Genomic DNA, 22,418 nt, shown 5'->3' with positions numbered 1-22,418 from the left:
AATCCAACTCAGCCACAAATGCCCTAGTTCAGGCCCTCATCAACTCTCACCTGGACTAGCGTAACTGTGTAATGGGTCTTCTGTGTCATCCTGTCCCTTGCACCCAGCATCCATCTATAGTAAGCAAAGTGACATCACTCTCCCCCTGCCAGACTCATCACTCTCCAGCCAAACAACTGTTACTCCCTGCCTCAAATTTTATGCTGTGGTTATATGAATCTACTAGAGGCCTGGTGCATGAAATTCGTGCACGGGGGGCAGGGGATGTCCCTCAACCGAGCCTGCACCCTCTCCAATCTGGGACATCCCTCTCACAATCCAGGACTGCTGGCTCCCAACTGCTCACCTGCCTGCCTTCCTGATTGCCCCTAACCGCTTCTGCCTGCCAGCCTGATCACTCCCCTGCCAGCCTGAGTGATGCCTAAATGCTCCCCTGCCAGCCTGTTTGCCCCTAACTTCCCTCCCCTGCAGGCCTGGTCCCCCGCCAACTGCTCTCCCCTGCAGGCCTGGGTCCCCCGCAACTGCCCTTCCCTGCAGGCCCAGTTGCCCCCAACTTCCCTCCTCTGCTGGCCTGGTCACCCCTAACTGCCCTCCCCTGCAGGCTTGATGGCCCCCAACTGCCCTCCCTTGCAGGCCTGGTCCCTCCCAACTACCCTCCCCTGATGGCCAGATCCCTCCCAACTGCCCTCCACTGCTGGCCATCTTGTGGCAGCCATCTTGTGTTCACAAGGGGGCAACCATCTTTGACCACATGGGGGCAGCCATCTTGTGTGTTGGAGTGATGGTCAATTTGCATATTACTCTTTTATTAGATAGGATAGAGGCCTCGTGCACGGGTGGGGGCCAGCTGGTTTGCCCTGAAGGGTGTCCTGGATCAGGGTGGGGGTTCCCCTGGGGCGTGGGGCAGCCTGGGCGAGGGGCCTGTGGTGGTTTGCAGGCCGGCCACGCCCCCCGGTGACCCAACGGAGGCCCTGGTATCTGGGATTTATTTATCTTCTATAACTGAAACTTTGTAGCCTTGAGTGGAGGCCAAAGCAGGCCAGAGTAGGCGGAAAGCTCCATCTCCGGGGGCAACTCAAGCCTCCTGCTCTCTCCAGCTCTGTGGCTGCCATCATTTTTGTTGTGATTTATTTATCTTCTATCATTGAAACTTTGTAGCATTGAGTGGAGGCCTTTGCCGGCAAGGGCAGGCGGAAAGCTTGGCTTCCTCCATCGCCAGGGAAACCCAAGCCTCCCTCCTGCTCTCCATGGCCGCAGCCATATTGGTTGGGTTTATTTGCATATTTGCTCCTGATTGGCTGGTGGGTGTAGCGGAGGTACGGTCAATTTGCATATTACTCTTTTATTAGATAGGATTTGAACTTCTTATGCTTAGACACACACACACACACACACACACACACACACACGGCTTCTGCTTAGACACACACACACACACACACACACACACACACACACACCATGCTGAACTAATTAGAACTAAAGAAATTAAACTGGTTTCTTTAGGTTCGCTTCTAGGCATCAAAGTCATCACACCTATGTCGACATTTTATTACATCAATAATCCTAAACATTATTGCTATAAGGTACCTGGTGCCAGGGAACATGGCAAACACAGCAGCAAGTAACCAGAAGGAGAATCACAGACCCTAACAGAAAGTTCTGATAGCTTATCCATCTTTGTGGACTGAACACAAGTCCAGGCATCCTTGCCCAGATGGAGGAGAGTACTCCCTCCTCTTCTGCATACCTCCTCTGTGCATGCTACTAGCATGGCATGTGAGCATTTGTTTCTTAAGGACAGGGCCATGTTCCACTCACCTCTGGATCCCCAAGCCCAGTCAAGTTCACAGAATGATGCTTGCATTCTGAGCTAGGCAGAATACTGAAAAGTCGTTTTTCTAATTTAAAAAAAAAGGGGGGGGGGGCACACTGGTTGTTAGATTAGAAAAACTGGTCTTTTCACATTGAATTAGATGATAATATTTGATAAAATGAAAGATGTTTCATACCTCTAATCCCCTATATAGTTAACTAGCTGACCACTCAATTTTGCACCAATTTTTTAAATAGGAGAAATAATGAATGATTTTTAAAGTTACACAGAATTTCAAACAGAGAGAAGACTGCACAAACAACCAAAGAATAGACAAATTGAACTTCATAAAAAATAAAAGCTTTCTGCTTCAAAGAACAACTTTAAGAATGGAAGGAAATTTTTACACTTCATTTATCTGACAAGAATGTGTGTGTACATGTGTATATCCAGAATAAAGAACTATTACATCTCAACAATAAAAAGACAACCCAATTTTAAAAATGGAAAAAGAATTTGAACAGGTATTTCTCTAAAAAAGACATATGAGTGGCCAATTAGCACATGGAAAGATGCTCAATATCATTAGTCATTAGAGAAATGCAAAGCAAAACTGCATAAGATAACACTTCACATACCCATTGGGATGGCTATTATAAAAAAACAAACACCAAGAAAATAATAAATGTTGGCAAGGATATGTAGAAATTGGAATCCTCTAACATTGCTGATGGGAATGTAAAATGATGCAGCCACTTTGGAAAACAGTTCTGTAATTTATAAAAAAGTTAGGACATAGAGTTAATCATAAAACCCATCAATTCTACTCCTAGGTACTTATCCAAGAGAAATGAAAACCTATGTCCTCCCAAAAACCTATACCTGAAAGTTCACAGCAGCATTATTCATAACAGCCATAATGTGGAGACCACCCAAATGTCAATAAATGGGTGAATATCCATGCAATAGAATATTATTCAGCAACAAGAAGAAATGAAATTTCTGATACATGCTACAACATAGATGAACCTCAAAAACATGCCAAGTGAAAGAAGCCAGACACAAAAGGCCGCATATATTGTGTGACTCCATTTATATGACAGGTCCAAAACAGGCAAATCCATAGACACAGAAAGTGGTTTCCAGGGGCTAAAGAGAGGGAAGAATGAAGAGTGACTGCTAATCAGGTATAGGGTTTCTTTTTGGGGTGATGAAAGTGTTCTGGAATTAGACAGTGGGGATCAGTGTACAACTCTGTGAATATATTAAAATCCATTGAATTATATTCTTTAAATGGGTGAACTTTGTGGTATGTGAATTATGTCTCAACAGAGCTGTTATTAAAAAAAAGTGACTAAAAAAAAATTATACAGTGACACCTCTGTGCAGTGGCCTGGTTAAATCATTCTGCCTACTATAGGATAACCTCCTGTAAAAGTATACAGAGTCTGTTCAAATGAAGAAACAATACCTTTCTTTTCCTACCATGAAATCCTTACAGTGACCAACCATAAAATCAAATCCAAAGTAAAAAGAGAAAAGAGCAAGAGCACACAATTTGCAATTCCCTGGCAGGTATGAAATGAACCAAAGATCTGCACAAAGAAAATGTTTATCAGAACTGTTCACTTCCCTTTGATTACACAGATATAAACAAGTCAAAATCCTTTTTAACTCACGAGAAAATGTGCCAGCTTCTTTATTAGCAAAGAGCAAGGAAAAACAAGCATCTCTTCTATAACAAAATTAACATCCAACAGAAGATCTGTTTGTACTTGGCCGTCATGAACCTTTCAGCTCAGAGCACTGTTAAGTTAAACAAGCCTATGTTGTATTGAACACAGCGGCCAGACACCCTGGCAGGCTCCATCAGTTAGTGCTGAAGAACGATAGAAATAAAGAGGATGGTAGGAGCGATGGTGATGGTGATGACAAAGTAGCTTTACCTTCATTCTGTCCAACATTTCAATTATCTACAATATCAGAAACATTCTAGCAACTGTGAGACCCCTTTCTCGGTCAATGTACATAAGAAGAGAATGTGGACTTTGGAGCCAGAGAGATCTGGATTCAAGTCATTCTTTTTTCTAACCTACTTAAGCTGTGTACCCAAGGACAAATTTCATAAGCGAGGCCTTCTGTTCTCTAAAACCAGCGTGACTGTATCTGTCCTCTTTTTAGAGTTGTGAAAACTAAATGAGGGAATGCACACACACAGTAGAGGCCCAATGCTCAACATGTATGCCCCACCATAAAAACCCTCACTGCTCTCAACTCTTCCAAGCACATACTCATTTTAGAGCTTATATCATCGTATAAGTAACTGACATCAGCCATCCTTCTTCTACCCCAAGGATATCTAAACAACTGAAAGATTCTATGAAGATTTCACATTAAACAAATTATCCCCCTTCCTGAGGAAGTGACGGTGGGAAAGCCATCAAGAAAGCCTGTCTTAAATGTCTTAAGTTAGGGCATGACACAAAGCATTCATTCACCTAACAAGTATTTAAAAGCACTTAACTAAGAGAGACACCAAGAGAAACAATGACAGAAAATGCATATTTTTCAGTGCAATAATTGGTAACCTTTCCATTAACATTGATGCAATCCTATATAATAAAAGCCTAATATGCAAATTGTTCCCTTGATCAGGAGTTCAACCGCTCGCTATGACGTGCGCTGACCAACAGGGGGCGGCGCGGAACATGGCAGGCATCGGTGATGTGGCACTGGCAGTGGGCAGCAGTGTAGGTGCTGCCAGCCCAATGGGCCCCGACGAGAGTGGAACCACAGTGGGATGGTGGAGCAGGTGAGTGGGTGGCACCAGGCCAAGGCGGGTGTGAGCATGGTCTGATAGTCCTGCCAACTGCTCCGCAGATGGCGACCAGCGGCAGCAGCGGGAGCCTGATGACTCAGGCGGAGGGGGGTATGCAGGGTCCTGGAGGCCCAGGTGCTGCCCAGGGCCCAGAGGTCAGCTGGGACCTGCCCTTCCACATCAGACACTCAAGCTTTGACCAATAGCCAGGCCCAGGGACTGCACCTGTGCATGAATTTTGTGCACCAGGCCTCTAGTCTGATTATAATTTCCAAGTGTCAGTAATCAGTTCTCAAAGTAAAAGAAAAAGGAAGTGGGATGGTTTCAAGCACTCCAGAAAAGATGTAGGAGGATATCCTTTGCCAATGACAGCAATTAATGTTTGAGTGACGGCTGCTGGAACATTCAGACTAAAAAACTCTATTACATTAGAATACACTGAAATCTATTTAAAACAAAACTTACTGGGTTTGTCCTAACCGGTTTGGCTCAGTGGAGAGCGCGTCAGCCTGCAGACTGAAAGGTCCCAGGTTCAATTCCGGTCAAGGGCATGTACCTTGGTTGCAGGCACATACCCAGTAGGAGGTGTGCAGGAGGCAGCTGATCAATGTTTCTCTCTCATCAATGTTTCTAATTCTCTATCCCTCTCCCTTCCTCTCTGTAAAAAATCAGTAAATTAAAAAAAAAAAAAAACTTCCTGGGATTAATATACACAAACACAACCCTCACCATGAATTATGTGTCCTCTCTGAACAAACTGGAATGCAGGAAAAACTTGCGTGATACTCCCATTTTGTCATTATAATATGATACAGGGGAAATGATGGTGTTCAGCCATACTCCCATGTTAAAAATCTTTTTAAAGAGAGTATCTAACAGCAGTAATAAGCAGAGCCAGACTTCTCTGCCCAGCTCCACACACATATCCATCATGCCACAACACTAAGCAAAGCTTCCAGAGTTAGGAAGGACAAAAATTTCTCAAAGGAGGATGGGACAGAGTCTGAGAACATCCCTAGGGAGTTTCACTAAGCCCTGTGCTCTCTATGGAACTTGTGACCCAAATCTACTGTTCTCCATCCCTTTTTTCTATAACTCTACCCTTAACACTCTGAGTTAATAAGACCTCTGTGAGAGACCAACTCAGTTACAGATACTATAGAAGTAAGCCCAGTGTTGGCTTTGCTAGGGATCTATTATCCTCTGTTTATAAGCACTTAAAATTTTTTTCCTTCCTACTGCAATTCTATACTCTCACCCTAATCATACGAGTTTCATCTAAATATTCTGCACCACAAATTTTGTATATGAAGACAGAACTTCTCCTCTATCCAATTTTCCAATCAAATTACCACTTACACTGCCAGTCTAAATTTTAAGCTTGATGACTAAAATAGGAAAAAACTATTACAAATGCACAAAATCCAACTCACTAAATACGTAACAATATCTTAAAATCTGTTTGTTTTTTTAAATATGTTTTTATTCATTTCAGAGAGAGGAATTGAGAGGGAGAGAAAGATAGAAACTTCAATGATGAGAGAGAATCACTGATTGGCTGCCTCCTACCCTCCCTCCCCCACTACTGGGGATCAAGCCTGCAATCTGGGCATGTGCCCTTAGCAGAAATTGAACCATGATCTCCTGGTTCATGGGTCAACACAACAACTGAGCCATACCAGCTGGGCAAAATCTATTTTAGTACAGTATAAAAATGTTTACAAATGCAGCTAAGAGAAATAAATGATAGTCTTTACTACTGGTAGTAATTCCTCACTTTCCAGGAGTATTTTTAGAATTAGGTTTAAAGAAATTAACTCATCAGTGTAATGAAAGCTACCAATACACAAATTCCTATACTGCCATAGAAAAGAGATTAAAGAACCCAAAACTGTGGTTATTTTAGAAAACAAATACAAGCTTATACCATTAGCCACAATATCAGAGGGAAAAGTCTAGGAAATCTCATTAATTTAGGTACAACTAAAAATTCAGTGATTTCAAGTCTGCCTACATTTAACTTCGAAAATTTTTAAAAATATAGTCCAAAGTTAATATGGACTGCCTCCTGCATGCCCCACAGTGGGGACTGAACCTGCAACCCATGCATATGCCTGATGGGGAATTGAACCGGGACCTCCTGGTTCCTAGGTCAATGCTCAACCACTGAGCAATGCCAGCTGAACTGGACTATTTTTATGTTGTTGTTTTTTTTTGTTTATTTGTTTGTTTTTAGGGAGAGAGGAAGGGAAAGGAATAGAGAGACAGAAACATCGATGAGAGAGACATTGATTGGCTGCCTCCTCCTACTGGGGATCAAGCCCGAAACCCGGGCATGTGTCCTGACTGGGAATTGAACCCTGGAACTCTTGGTCCATGGGATGACGCTCAATCCACTATGCCACACCTGCCAGGCTGGACTATTTTTTAAGGAAGAAGTTGCTAAGCAAATTAAAACACAAATAAAAATTGCTAAATTATTAAGTCAATTTTTAAAATGTTACATGCAAATAACAAACTAGCTCATGCATTCCCTTATTAAAATCCCATATTCCAGTGGAAACAAAATGTATGAGACAAGCATCCACAATATTTCTAAAACATATTAGAGACCTGACCGATATGGCTCAGTTGGTTGGAGTGTCATCCCTACATCAAGAGGTGGTGGGTTTGATTCCCAGTCAAGTCACATACCTAGGTTGCAGTTCCATCCCTGGTCAGGGTGAGTATGGGAAGCAACTGGTCTATATTTCTTTTTCACATCGATGTGTTTTTTATTCTCTCTCTCCCTTTTCCTCCCTCACTAAAATCAGTGGAAACTCATGTTATCGGGTGAGGGTTAAAAAAAATGTAGTAGATAATTTTTCCATCTTCTCTGTTTATTTTGGCTGTGAAAAACTGGTGTAGGAGTCAGAAAGCTTAATAGGCAGGCTATGGGACAAATATTTATATATTCTCAATGGCTGGCAATTCATATTTCTACTTCTATTTAAAAAAAATTTAATCTTTATTGTTGAAAGTATTACATATGTCCCCTTTTTTTCTCCCATCGATCCCTTCTAGTCCACCCCTACCTCCCACCCCAGGCCTTCACCACCCTACTGTTTGTGTCCATGGGTTATGCATATATGCATTCAAGTTCTTTGGTTGATCTCTTCCCACCCACCCACTCCCACCTTCCCTCTGTTTCTACTTCTATTTTTTATAAATACAACTCAATTTCTATTATAACTAAAAATATATTTTGGGGAATTCACTTTATCCTTGTCTTCAAAAACATAACTGAAAAAATACTTGGTCTATAATAGGAAATATAAACAGGATTCCTTAATAAGATCTAGTATCTTACCTAGTTTAGATATTACTTTGCCCTTTACAGCAACAACAAAAATACAAATGAAAAAGAGTATTTAAACTACAATAATGTATATGAGTCTGAAAAGAAATGAGATATAGTCCAAATCAATAATCTAAACAAAATGTCACAAAATTTTAAAGTAGCAAGTGTCACTATAACTATGTACGCCTATATTTACGAGCATTTAAAAATCACAGGTGCTAGTTTTATTCTCCAAGGAATTAAGCTTCTTAATTAAAATTTAAGATACTTCTCTTTTACATCTTAATTCTAATTCAATGACAATATTTACCAATCACTTACTCCTTCAAAAATGGCTTGTGTGTCTATCATGTATGTTCCAGGTATCATATGAGTTGCTAGATGTAAGCTGGTAAATAAAACACTCTTGGTCCTGGCCTCAATAATTTTAACTTGGACTTAAAAGCACTCACATGGAATGCAAGCTATATTAGAAGAATATGCATTTTATATCTAGGGAAAAGATAAATTACTTTTTAATTCCCACTTGAGGATATGTTTTTATTGATTTTTTTTAAAGAGAGAGAAAGGGGAAGAGAGGGAAAGAACATCGATTGGTTGCCCCTGTACACACCCCCAACTGGGGATCGAATCTACAAGCTAGTTTATGTGCCCTAACTGGGAATCGAACTGGCAACCTTCTGGTGTTTAGGACAAAACTCCAACTGGCTGGGGTGGGAAGAGATGTTTTAATTGGTTTTTATTGAGTCAAAGAACAAAGAGTAGGTCAATGGTGTGTATAATCCTATTTGATCGAAATAAAATCTAAAACAAACATAAAATTAGAGCCCACATTCATATCAGCAACAGGCAAAATCCTTTGGACAGATGAGACTCAACGTCAATATTCATAGGTTTACATGTGAAAGCATATTCACTTAGTTCACGTAACTCAATAATATTCCATGATCACCCAAGTTTGTAAATCCTATTCAGTATGCTTTTCTGCAACTGTACCCATGTTTGAAATCTATTAAGAAGTTGAAGTTTTTAAAGCTCTACTATAAATAAAGAACAGGTATTGCTCTTTATAGAGGGAAATTTTCAGTACCCAAAACAATTAGTGTCAATAATTTAAAAATATTTATGAGTTAGGGGTGTGGTCAGCAAACTGCGGCTCGTGAGCCACATGTGGCTCTTTGGCCCCTTGAGTGTGGCTCTTCCACAAAATACCATGGCCTGGGTGAGTCTATTTTGAAGAAGTGGCGTTAGAAGAAGTTTAAGTTTTAAAAATTTGCTCTCAAAAGAAATTTCAATCGTTGTACTGTTGATATTTGGCTCTGTTGACTAATGAGTTTGCCGACCACTGAGTTAGGGCAATAGACTAAAAACAAAGAACACAACATATTTGAACATTGTCATCACATTTAAAGTCCAAGAGTATCTCACTTACACATGAGAATCACAGATACATTCTCAATAAGGAAATTCTTCATGTAAATAAATATATCAAACTAGGCCCGATGCACGACATTCGTGCACTGGAGGGGGTTACCTCAGCCCGACCTGCGCCCTCTCGCAGTCCGGGACCCCTCAGGGGATGTCCGACTGCCGGGGAGCAGGCCTAAGCTGGCTGTTGGACATCCCCCGAGGGGTCCTTAGCGATGCCACAGAGGCAGGAGAGGCTCCCACCACTGCCACTGCACTCACCACTGTGAGCCCGGCTTCTGGCTGAGTGGTGCTGCCTTGGAAGCGGGAGAGGCTCCTGCCACCGCCACTGCACTCGCCAGACATGAGCCCGGCTTCTGGCTGAGCGGTGCTCCCCCTGTCAGAGCGCACTGACCACCAAAGGGCAGCTCCTGCGTTGAGCATCTGCCCCCTGGTGGTCAGTGTGTGTCATAGTGACCGGTCGTTCCGCTGTTTGGTCTATTTGCATATTAGCCTTTTATTATATAGGATGAAAGAGGTCTTTGAAAACATAAGTTTATTTTAGGCAAAAACCTTGCTATCTCAAAAAGGTATCATTTTTTTTCTCCTATTGACTGGAGAAAATTAAAAAGATTTAAAAACTCAGTGTGAGCAGGGGTATGGAAAACATGACCCTCATGAACTTTGCTGGGGTCAGGATGAGGTGGGAGGGTGGTGGTAATAAATTGTTAGTCTTTACAGAGGGCACTTTAGCCATATGCATCAACATTTAAAATGTGTAATATTTGACTCAGCACCTGTATGTCTAAAAAATAAATGAGTAAGTATACAACAACGTAAGTACAGGGTTGATCAACACATCATTAACTATTATCTCTTAGGAACAAGCTAAATTTTTGTTGTCAAAGAAGTGATTAAATAAATTACCTTGCCTCAATGGCATGTTAGGTAGCCAGTAAAATAATCATGTATGATTATGCATGTCTTTTACAATCATGTGTAGAAATATACAAAACATATTGTTGCATTAAAAAGACCATCATATATAGTATAAACCAATTTACTTAAAGATTTGTATGTAAATACTTATTTTACAGATAAATTCCTAAAAGTATGTTCACCAAAATACTAATGGCAGTCATTTCTGGGTGGTAGAAGTTGGGTGTTTTATTTATGTCATTATGTTGTTTTATACTGATGGAAGGTTTTTCTCATTATTATAATAACAAAATACAACACCTTTTCATTTAAGAAAAATAAGTGTTGCCGAAACCGGTTTGGCTCAGTGGATAGAGCATCAGCCTGCGGACTCAAGGGTCCCAGGTTCGATTCCAGTCAAGGGCATGTACCTTGGTTGCGGGCACATCCCCAGAAGGGGGTGTGCAAGAGGCAGCTGATCGATGTTTCTCTCTCATCAATGTTTCTAACTCTCTATCTATCCCTCTCTCTTCCTCTCTGTAAAAAAATCAATAAAATATATTTTTAAAAAAAGAAGAAAAATAAGTGTTGTTATGTTATCAGAAGTGACTTCAAATCTCTTCAACTCCCTATTTAAAAAAACAAAGCTACAACTGAATGTTGTAGATATAATCACCAAACAGCTTATGGATTTCCACCTGCTAGCTCTCCTTCTCGGTAGCATGCCCTCAAACAAGAAGATAATGAGAATTTAAATGATTTTATTCAAACAGCCCACCTTTCTGGCAGCCACCTAAGAACCTCAGGTGGCCATGAACTGCAACACTCCTAAAGCAATCTCCCTCTTACATCTTAAGAAAACAGGCTGTGGAGAGAAATTAAAAACAATAATAAGCCCTGGCTGATTTTGCTCAGTGGTTAGAGTATCGGCCCGGGGACTTAAAGGTCTCAGGTTCAATTCCTGGTCAAGGGCACTTATGGGCACATACCTTGGTTGCAGGCTCCCTGGCCTAGATAGGGGCACCATGCGGGAGGCAACCAGTGGATGTATCTCACTTGGATGTTTCTCTGCCTCTCTCTCCACCTCCTCCCTCCCTTCCACTCTCTCTAGAAATCAATGGAAAAAATATCCTCAGGTGAAGATTAAAAAACAAAACAAACAAAAAACAATAATAAGAAATAAGGGTTCTTTACAAAAATTAAATCATAAAAAAACTTACCTCAGTCAAATATTTAATTATATTCTTGTCTTACATTCTCTTTATTAGCACCTTTATTGTGAACCTGGAAAAGGGGGGAAAAAGTGAAAATTACTTTTTATAGAACACCTACTTACATGCCAGACAGGGTGGTCAAATAAAGCCTCCTGGAGAATATGAAGTCTGAGATAAATTGGAAAACAAAATGGAAGTTACTAAAATGGGATTGTTGGGAAGGAAAGTTGAGACATGCAAGTATAATTAAATAACTTTTCATAAAAATTTCAAGGAGCTACATAAATGACTATACTATTGAACAAATTGTCTTAAAGGACTGAAGCAGGTGAAAAGTTGGGTTGCAAGACTCGGAACACCTGCATTGAATCCCAGCTCTCCACTTCCTAGCTTGTGTAATCTTCAGCAAGTCCCCAAGCCTCTGTGTGCTTCATTTTCCCCATCCTATCTAATAAAAGCGTTGTATACAAATTGTCCCCTCCACCAGGAGTTCTTCTGGGAGTTTGACCAGGGGACAGGGCCTGCCATGCACTGGGCCTCTAGTATGTATAATTACAATATCCAACTCAGAATTGTGGAGGATTATATGAGGTAATCCACATCAAGACTTTATAACAGTTTCTGGAATGTAACAAATGTTCAATAAATGTTAATTATTGCTTTTATTATTATACTAGAGACCCAGTGCACAAATTCGTGCACGAGTGGGGTCTGGCCAGTCCGGCCCCAATCGGGGCGGATCGGGGCCAGGCCTGTTGGGAGGAAGAGATGGCGGGAGGTTGGCTGGCCATTCCGCCCCTATCAGAGCCCGATCAGGGCCAGGCCGGCTGGGGGGAGGGGCTGAGGGCAATTGGCGGCAGGCCCCGCCCCCGATTGGGGTGGGGGGCTGATTGGGGCAGGGGCCGTGGGAGGTTGGCCGGCCAGCCCCACCCACAATTGGTGTTGGGGGAGCCAATCTGGGGTGGAGCTGGCTGGAGGGAGGGGCCACAGGCTAATCAAGGTGGTGGGGCTGATCGGGGATAGGGCCAGCCCTGGGGAGGGGCTATGGGCAGTGGGCCAGCTGGCCCTGCCCCTGAATGGTGTGGGTGGAGCCGATTGGGGGCCAGCGGCCTGGGGAAGGGGCATGGGTGGTTGGCCGCCTGGCCCTGCCCCTGATCAGAGTGGGGGCACCGATCAGGGGCAGAGCTGACTAGGGGGAGGGGCTGCAGGAGGTTGACTGGCCGGCCCCACCCCCAATTGGGGTAGAGGGGGCGATCAGGGGCGGGGCTGGCCGGAAGGAGGGGCCAAGGGGGAGTTGGCCGGCTGGCCCCACCCCCTGATCAGTCTGATTCGCTGGCCGCAGTGGGTGTCATAGCAACCAGTCGTTCTGGTTGTTACAGCGGTCCAGTCACTGGCTTTTTATATATATAGATATTTTTGTGTAATAAAAATCTGTAAAGACATTACTTTATTATTGACAAATGGCATAATCTTGTCTTCAAGGGGTTTACAGGGTACTTGGAGAGAGATAAGAGTTACCCAGACACATAAGACAAAAGAAAGATCAACGTCAATTATTATTCATTTATTTAACAAATCTCAGACATTGTCAGGTATTTTGCTAGGCATTCTTTGGTGGAAAGGATGGACATAGTTTCTCCTCACAGTTTCTAGTCTATCCAGGGCCATGCTATAGGACAGATGAGCTACACGAGGAGAAAGATGCTGTTTTTTACTGATATGAAGCAGTATTTTTCTGAACTGGTAGAACTAGATAGCAGAGCATTCATGATAGGAAATACAGGATGTCTGGGTAGCCTCATTGTCAGGGTGCATCCGAGAGGGCAATAAGTAATGAGGATAGAAAGCAAGGAGAATCTCATGCTGGTCTGAGTCTGTTCTCTGTTCTTAAGTATGTTGATTATCCTGCTCAAATTGAACCACTTCAATTTTAAAATATTTTATTTGTTATAATTTCAATTTGAATACATTTTTATTGTTTTTCTTCATGGTTTCATTTTTTTGTGTTTTAAATGTGAGAGGGGTAAGAGTAGGAAAAAGGAAAAAAGAACAAAATTTCAACCCACGATGGAAGTGGAATTACATGATGAGCTTTACGTTTTCTTTTTTAATTCTCTCAACTTTCTAACAAAGACAAAATTGCTCCTTTTACAGATTAAGAAACTGAGGCTCTGAGTAGTCAAATCGATCCCCAGATGTCCACAGAACTAATAAATGCAGACACAAAATTAATCTGCAAGCTTGACTCCCAAGTCTTTCCTTTTCTTAGGCAAAAATATATAAGGGATTTTGCAGAATGTAAAGTCTGTTAAAAAATGACTTAAAACTTCAGGGGCTACCAATTTCTGTACTTACACAGAAATAAATAGCCTTCATATACACAGTCACAACCATTTAGAAAAGAGAAAGGAAGAGATGATTGTACTTACAAAAACAATAAAAAGATAAAATAGTTAAGATGAATTTAACAAGAAATGGGCAAAACCTATATGAGAAAATCTTTAAAAGCTTCAGAAGGATTCGAGAGTAAAATCAAATGAAAAAATATACAATGTCTTTGGATAGGAAACTTCAACACCAGAAAAATACCAATTCTCCCTATGTTAGTTTATAAATTTAACATGATCTCAATTTTTAAACGAATTTCCCCCCCACCAGAACAAGACAAAATGATTCTAAAGTTCACATGGAAAAATAAACAAGCAAGAACTGCCAGGAAAATGAAGGGCAACAGGGGAAACTAGCTTTATGAAATATCAAAACATTTTATAAAACCAATAACATATACTGGTGTATGAATAGAAAGACTAAAGGAATAGAACAGGAGTTGAGAGATGTGCCCCAATACATCGGGAGTGCAGGATACAATAAAGGTGCATTGTATTCTGAAGTAAATGGATAAGGTAACTGGTAGGCATATTGAAAAAGACAAAGCTGAATCTATACATCACCCCTGAATGCCACAATAAATTCTACGTGGATCAAAATTTAACTTAAAAATAAAACCATAAATGTATTAAAAGAAAACAATAGCAAATTCCAAATTCTTTTAGGCTTTTCTGTGACTTAATCCAGACACCAGAAAAAATTAATATTAACTACCTAAAACTTAAAGATACAACTTTTAAGCCTGCCCTATACCAAAATACATGAAAGTAAGTAAAAAACCAAAACAAAACAAAACAAAAAACCACACATAAATGACAACTGGGGGTAATTGCAACTCACATCACAAAGGGCTAATCTCGCTAATTTACAAATAGAAATTGATTGGAGAAAAAGCAATCCAAAAGAAAAATGTGCAAAGGGCGGGAACAGATAGTTCATAGAAAAAGAATTAGAAATAGCCTTTAAGTATATGAAAAGATATTCAGCCTCATTCATAATCAAAGCAATGCACATTAAAACTACACCTAGTTATCATTTTTCACCTATCAAACTGATATAAACTCCAAGGTTGAAGTCTGTTGGTGAGGCTATGAAGAAACAGGTGCTCTAATATTATTTAAGAAGGTTCAAAATGGTACAACCCTGAAGGAGGGCAGCATTTATCAAAATTATAATTGCATTGCTCACTGACCCAGCAATACTACTTCTGAAAAGATATCCTACATAGAGACCTCACATATTCAAAATGACATGTGTACAAGGTTATTGAGCCAGGTTGTCTGTGATGTAAGAGACTATAAAAAACTCAAATATGCATCAGTGGGAGCTAGTTCAATAAACTATGGTACAGGCATACAATGGGATATTCTGAAGCTGTTAAATATTTGTTTTCCATACACTATTATGGTAAGATACAAAAGGCATATTAACTAAAAAAAAAAAAAAGGCAGCAGAATCATTTACAAAGTATGCTACATTTTATATAAAAAGGAGAAAGTAGATACTATTATACAGGTATTTGCTTCTATCTATACAAAGAAAAATAGACATCTATAGGAAACAAATAAAACAAGTTTTCTGCAGAGAGAAGGGGACAGGTTAGACTGAGTTGCTAGAGTCCTCAAAAAATATGAACATTTTATTTATGCAAATTGAATTTTAAAGTGTTAAAAGTATAGCTCATAGAAAGGAGAAAAAGAGAACTACCTCTAAATCAGAGTCAAAATCCAACTATCATTAAAAGAAATTTTCCCCTGAAAATAGCTATTAATTAGAGGCCTGGTGCATGAAATTCGTGTACTGGGGCGTGGAAGGGATGGGAGGGGTGTCCCTCAGCCCAGCCTGCGCCCTCTCGCAATCTGGGTAGGCGGACATTCCTCTCCTAGTCCGTAGTCCTGTCCCCTCGCTCTTTACCACCTGCCTGCTCATTGCTCCTTACCACTCGGCAACCTGCTCAGCACTGCCGTGGAGGTGGGAGAGGCTCTCACCACCGCCACGGCACTCACCAGCCATGAGCCTGGCTTCTGGCTGAGCGGCGCTCCCCCTGTGGGAGCGCACTGACCACCAGGGGGCAGCTCCTGCATTGAGCGTCTGTCCCCTGGTGGTCAGTGTGCATCATAGTGACCAATCATTCTGGTCGTTCCACCATAATGGTCACTTAGGCTTTTATTATGTAGATAAGCAATTTTAGTGTGGACATCGCTAAAAATTATAAAAGATTACTAGTAATTTTTTCTTCAATCAAGTTAAAGCATGTGACTATAATAATGTATGTTTTTAAAATCTATTTTATTGATTTCAGAGAGAAAGAGAAAGGGAGAGAGAGGTAGAAATATCAATGATGAGAGAGATTCATCGATCGGCTATCTCCTGCATGTCCCCCACTGGGGATTGAACCCGCAACCTGGGCATGTGCCCTTGACCAGAATCAAACCTGGGACCCTTCAGTCTGCAGGCCAACACTCTATCCACTGAGCCAAACCAGCTAGGGCTATAATAATGTATTTAAAGGTTATTTCAAGGGGTGAGGAATTAGGAGAGAGAACAAGAAGGTACAATGGAAAGAATGCTTTAGTCTAATGGTTCTCAAAGTATGGTCTCTGGACCAGCAGCATCAGCATCAACTGAAAACTGTTGAAAATGCAAATTTTCTGAACTAGAAACTCTGAGAGCAGTAGGTAGCAATCCTTTTAATACACACTGAAGTTTGAGAGCCACTAATCTGGTCCAGTGCTTCCCACACAGTCACCTGCATCACTTGGAGGAGGATCGTATTAAAATGAAGATTCTGGTTCAGTAGGTCTGGGGTGGGCCCCAGAGTCTGAATTTCTACCAAGCCCAAGGATGCTGCTGGTTCAGGGCCCACATTTTGAGAAGAAAAGCTGAAGTCCACCTGTGGAAGAAGATAAGCAGTCTTCATGTGGTTGAGTTTCCTATGAAACCTGCCCTCACTATCAGACGGAAAAAAAAGTCCTTAGACAGGTTTCCTGGCTAAGAGATACCATGCAGCCTCCCATTTAAATTCTGTACTTAACACTTAGTAAGTATATTTGCAAACATATTTCTTATTAAAATAATTATTATTAATTTTTGAAATCCTATTTAAGGATTCCAACTGAAGAAAGCTTTCGTTTATAAGTGGACCTATGAACCTTCCAGAATGATAAAAACAAAAATCATATTCATACATCTGCTGGTTATACTGTCTGATTAACTTTACTTCAAACACATTAACCAAACCACCATCTGCTCTCCATGAAAATCACCAAGCAGTCTGTTTCTCACATTTACAAATACTGACTCTCCATTTGTTTTACATGGGAATAATCTTTATAGGAATCTTCCAAGTAAAGAACTATGGTTTAGAAGGAAGGATCTAGACATGCTGTATAGCTTCATTTTGCAAGTCATCCCTTGATAAAGTTTTTGGTGTTAAACATAAACCAATGTGCTGAAATTTCTATATATTCCCTATTTCACTGAATCTAAAATGCCATCTATTTTCAGACACCCTATTATTTTATGTACCGCTAAGAAAAGTTGCCAATTAAACATGCCAATTTTAAGATATCATTCCATCTTAGATATGCATCTTAAAACATCAATTAAATTGCTTAATTATAAATCTCAGTGGTATGTACATAATAAATAACTCATTTTCATCCATATAAACATGGATTTTTGCCCATTCAACAATGTATCCCCCACACCTAAAATCTGTAACAGTTTCCATATCTATGTAAGTCATATTATTTGGTTCAGTTCTGTACTGATGAATATAAAAAGTAGTAGCAATTTTTTTTTAAGTAGCAAAGGAAAAAAAGGGAGTGACCTCTTTTTATCCTGGAGTGTGATATTGCTTGCTCAAAGTAATAAAAATTAATTACTCTCAATTTAGGTAATTTTCCAATCCAAAAGTATTCAATGAATCTATCTCTAGTCAATTTAAAATATATCCTTCGCCAAAACCGGTTTGGCTCAATGGATAGAGCGTCGGTCTGCGGACTGAAGGGTCCCGGGTTCGATTCCGGTCAAGGGCATGTACATTGGCTTCGGGCACATCCCTGGTGGGGGGTGTGCAGGAGGCAGCTGGTCGATGATTCTCTCTCATCGATGTTTCTAGCTCTCTATCTCTCTCCCTTCCTCTCTGTAAAAAAATCAATAAAATATATTAAAAAAATAAAATAAAATAAATAAAATATATCCTTCTATTTTGATAACAGTCTTTACTTACATGTTTGTTTCCATAGCACCTTTCAAAAGTCACAACCAATGAACAATAAACATCTTACAGCAAGAAGCAATTTATCCATTGAACAAAACGAAAAAATAAAATTGCTTTGTAATTTTAACAAGAGTTGAAGAAATTTATAATGTTACACTGTAGCTATATAATAGTCAGAGTTGAACTTTCTTAACTGAATTTGCATTTTCCCCTAAACTTCATCACTGAGTTTCATGTGAAAAATCAATTTCTAACTAATCATACCAAGAGGACTAAGGACGTATATGATTACAGGTCATTTTAATTTTCACCTTTGTACACACCACATTTTCTAAATTCTCTAATATGGATATTAGTACATAGGAATGATGGTTATTTAAAAAGTGGTTATACAGTAATAATTAGTATTTTATTTAATTCAGGCCTTTTTAGTTATTTACACATATTGCTGTCACTTCACAACTCTATTCTAGTCTCAAACTCTTCAATTATTCAAGAGTTTAGTTGTCAACATTTCTAACAAGAATTTCCATTAAACAAAGCAAATTTTTCAGACTGAGGGACACAGGTACTAATCTTATCTCCCACCTGAAATTCTAGCATAATCAATGAAAGTGCCAGTAGCCAAGGGCCTGATTTTTTGGTATGTAAGACACGTCAGAAAGAAAAATTTTCCCAACAAAAATTGTTTGTGTAAGTTAAATTCTGCCTTTTTCTGTTATCTATCTATCTATCTATCTATCTATATCTAAACTAATAAAAGAGTAAGATGCAAATTGACCAGACCTTTATGACACCCACCAGCCAATCAGGAGAATGCAAATTAACCCAACAAAGATGGCGGGTTAATTTTCATACGTAGGCACTGAGCGGCCGGGGGCGGGGCGGGACGCTTGCGTCATCACCATGGTGACGATGCAGGCTTTCCGCACTGCCCCAGCCACTCAGGGCCTCTGGGCAGCGTGGGAAGGCAGAAAGGCAGCTCCGGGCCAGAGCGAAAAGGCAGCTCTAGCCGGAGAGAAGGCGGTGCCAGCAGCCAGGGGAAGGAAGGCCCATTCTTGCACAAATCTTCGTGCATCGGGCCTCTAGTATGTGTGTGTGTGTATTTATATACCGTATTTTCCGGCGTATAAGACGACTGGGCATATAGAAGATTTTCCTGGGTTAAAAAGTCGTCTTATATGCCGGAAAATATGGTGTGTGTGTGTGTGTGTGTGTGTGTGTATATATATATATATATATATATATATATATATATATATATATATATATATATATATATGTATATGACAGCGACCAGAACGCTGTAGCGCTATGACGCCCACTGTGGTAGTGAACCGCCCGATTGCGCCCCCACCCTCCCCACCAGCCCCGCCCCTGATTGCCTCCCTACCCCAATAGGGGGCAGGGCCATCTGGCCAACCTCCTGCAGCCCCTCGCCCCAGCCAGCCCCTCCCCTGATTGCCCCCCACCCCAAAAGAAGGTGTGCCTGGCTGGCCAACCTCCTGCAGCCCCTCCTCCTGGCCGGCCCCGCCCCCAATGGGCCCCCACCACCCTGATCAGCCTGCGGCCCCTCCCCCAAACCAGCTCCATCCCCTATCGACCCCTGCCACACCAATCTGGGGTGGGGCTGGTCGGCCCACCACCCACAGCCCCTCCCCACAACCACCCTGTCCCCAATCGGCCCCCCACCCCAATCAAGGGCAGGGCCCACCGGCCAATCGCCCTTGGCCCCTCCCCCCAGCTGGCCTGGCCCAGATCCGGCCGATCTGGGCAAGCTGGCCGCCTCCTCCTCCCAACAGGCCCCGCCCCCATCCACCCTGATTGGGGCCAGGCCGGCCAGATCCCACCCGTGCATGAATTCATGCACTGGACCTCTAGTAAAATTATAATTAAGGCTGTTCATTACAGTAGGTCCCACGGGGGCTAGTACTATCTCCTAAGAGACATGACCAGTTATCAAAGTGACTGGAGACACCGCTGTGTTTGGGGGCCAAGATGCATGGGACAAACCCACGTAGTGAAGAGTCATCCTGAGAATCTTAAATATCCAACCAGATTAATCATGATAAAATGGCATCATTTTAGGACGTAACACTGAAAAGTTTTTATACTATGGAAAACCCAAAGTAATTTAGGAGAATATAGCTAATGTGAAGAAAGTTGAGATAAAATAACTAATGTCTAAAAATCAGTGACCATTTTTCTCACATCACATATGACATTGTAATGTCATAGACTGAGCATATCTAAACTAGTAAGTGAGATACTGGCATTGAAGCCTTAAATTTCAATCTTGTTATTTTATTCATTATTATCAGTAAGCAGAAAGAATCCAGTATGCGTCTCAAAGCTTGTGACACAAAAGGTGCCATACAATGTAACTTGAAAATCTGGCAGTCACAGAGGGGTTATATTAATATTCTGTGTGTGTTGATTGTGATAGTCTGTAATTTATCTTGGCATTTTATCTCTAATGTAAGTTGTTTATTTATTATCATAAAAGGTTTTTGCAACACTTAGGTGCCCTCTTCCCCCCCCCCAACCACCCCCACACGCACAGTGTCCATCTATATCTCTGGCCCTTCTTTTTCTTGTTAGAAATAGCTCCTAATATTTTTATCGCTCTTTGATCCCAATTCATTCATTGGAAGCAGGTGCAAACACCCAGGCACGTGCTCTCTTCTAACAGAGTATGTACTGCAATGATATGGCAATGCATGTCCCACATTGCTCTCCTTTTAGATCTCCCTTGCATTTAAACTGGAGCATCATACCGATTTTGTGTATTTCATGGTAAGCTTCATTCCATGGCGGTAAAGTGGGCTTCGTAAATGTTTGTGGCAAAGGGAAGGAGCCTTGGGTCTGAGCATCACTGCTCCGAAGAGTAGAATCACATGCTGAACAAAAATCAAACTTAAAAAGTTTCCGCTGCCTAAACTAATACAAGTCCAGGGATCCAATATTCCAAGTCCACTCGACCTGACACACGCCGCTGCTCTAAGCCCACCTCTGTTCTCCCACGGGAACAAACAAGAGTTCTTAACCATTTCGGGATCAAGGACCCTTCGGGGAATTTGACAAAAGCCAAGGACCACCTCCCAAGTATTGCATACACCATGCTGCATTCTATGTGGGAGGGTGGGGGTGGTAGGGGCTCCCAGACACACGCTCTGCAGCCCGATGGGGACCCGAGGATTAGAACTCCAGCCGAAAGCCCTGCGAGTGGGGGCGGGGAAAGGGTGGGCGGCAGGGACGGGCGTGGGCGCTGGGGTCCGTGTGCCTGGTCTGAGCCCCCGTCCCACCCCTTCCCAGCAGTGTGACTTCGGGCGGGGAGCTTCCCCTCTCGGTGCAGCACCGGAGGGCACCCGCGCAAGTTCAGTGCCCAGCGTACGCGAAAGGCTCAAATGGTGTTGGCACTGCCGGCAGCACCGCGTCCTCGGCGCCACACCGCTGCCGCAGTGGGGGGGTTGGGGGGGGCTGAGGCGGGCACCGTGGTCGCACCCGAGCAGGGTCCGGCTGCAGGGGGACCGACCCCGGGCGGCCCCGGCCAGGCCGCCCCGCCCCGTCCGCGCGGGTCCCGGGACGGGGCGGACCGGGCGGCTCCGCTGCAGCCGCGGGGCGAGCTGGGGCTGCCGCCCAGGACGCGGGCCGCCCGCCCGGCCCGTTCCCCCGTCGGACCCTCGGTCTCCGCCACTCTCACCCCCTCTTCGGCCCCCAACGGTCGCCACTACCACCCGCAGCTCACCTCCCCGGCCGCTGCCGCTGCTGCTGCCGCCGCCGCTACCGCCGCCGCGCGCGATCTCGCGAGACTTCGCTCCCCTCGGGCTCCCCGGCGCTCCCCGCCCTCCCGCGGCCAGCGCGCACGGACCCGGGCCTGGAATAGACGCGGCGCGCTCCCTATAAGCCGCCCCTAGCTTCGGGGTCTGGCCTAGCGGTGCTTAGCACCCTGCGCCCCAGCCGTTACGTCCATCCCGCCCACCTCCGTGAAGGTGAAGCGTTAAAAGCCAGGTGCGAGACAGACGGCCGCCACTCTCTCACCTGGCCGGCCGGTACGCGTGCGCATGCGCGCGCCTGGAGCCCTGGACCTGCGAGCCTTTGCAAAGGCTCTGGCCTCGGTGACAGTAATCCCAGCAGCTGGTCTGCCAGGGCATGTGTGTGCCCAGTGCTTTTACAACTCCCTTTGGGTCCTCGCAGCAGCCCCCAAAGAAATGGGTATTACCCTACTAGTAGTACTCCCCATTCCAGAGAGGAAGAAACAGAGGCTTGGCAAGGTTAAGTCACTAGCTCCA

General features: G+C 42.8%; 1 protein-coding gene across 1 annotated transcript in view; it reads right to left on the bottom strand.

Moving 5' to 3' along the window:
* Positions 1-21,913, bottom strand: part of MRTFB (myocardin related transcription factor B) — a 200,172-nt gene extending 178,259 nt beyond the window's left edge. The window contains exons 1-3 of the mRNA XM_054714745.1: positions 21,875-21,913; positions 11,520-11,583; positions 11,078-11,164 (exon numbers count right to left, since the gene is read on the bottom strand). The gene's annotated coding sequence lies outside the window, so the exon portion shown is untranslated. The remainder of the gene's footprint in view (positions 1-11,077; positions 11,165-11,519; positions 11,584-21,874) is intronic.
* Between the last annotated feature and the right edge of the window lie 505 nt (positions 21,914-22,418).

Source organism: Eptesicus fuscus, chromosome 4 (genome assembly GCF_027574615.1).
Source record: "Eptesicus fuscus isolate TK198812 chromosome 4, DD_ASM_mEF_20220401, whole genome shotgun sequence".
In the NCBI taxonomy this organism is placed as follows: domain Eukaryota; kingdom Metazoa; phylum Chordata; class Mammalia; order Chiroptera; family Vespertilionidae; genus Eptesicus; species Eptesicus fuscus.
The sequence above is the reverse complement of the archived record's forward strand: the minus strand, read 5'-3'. Positions and strand labels throughout refer to the sequence as shown.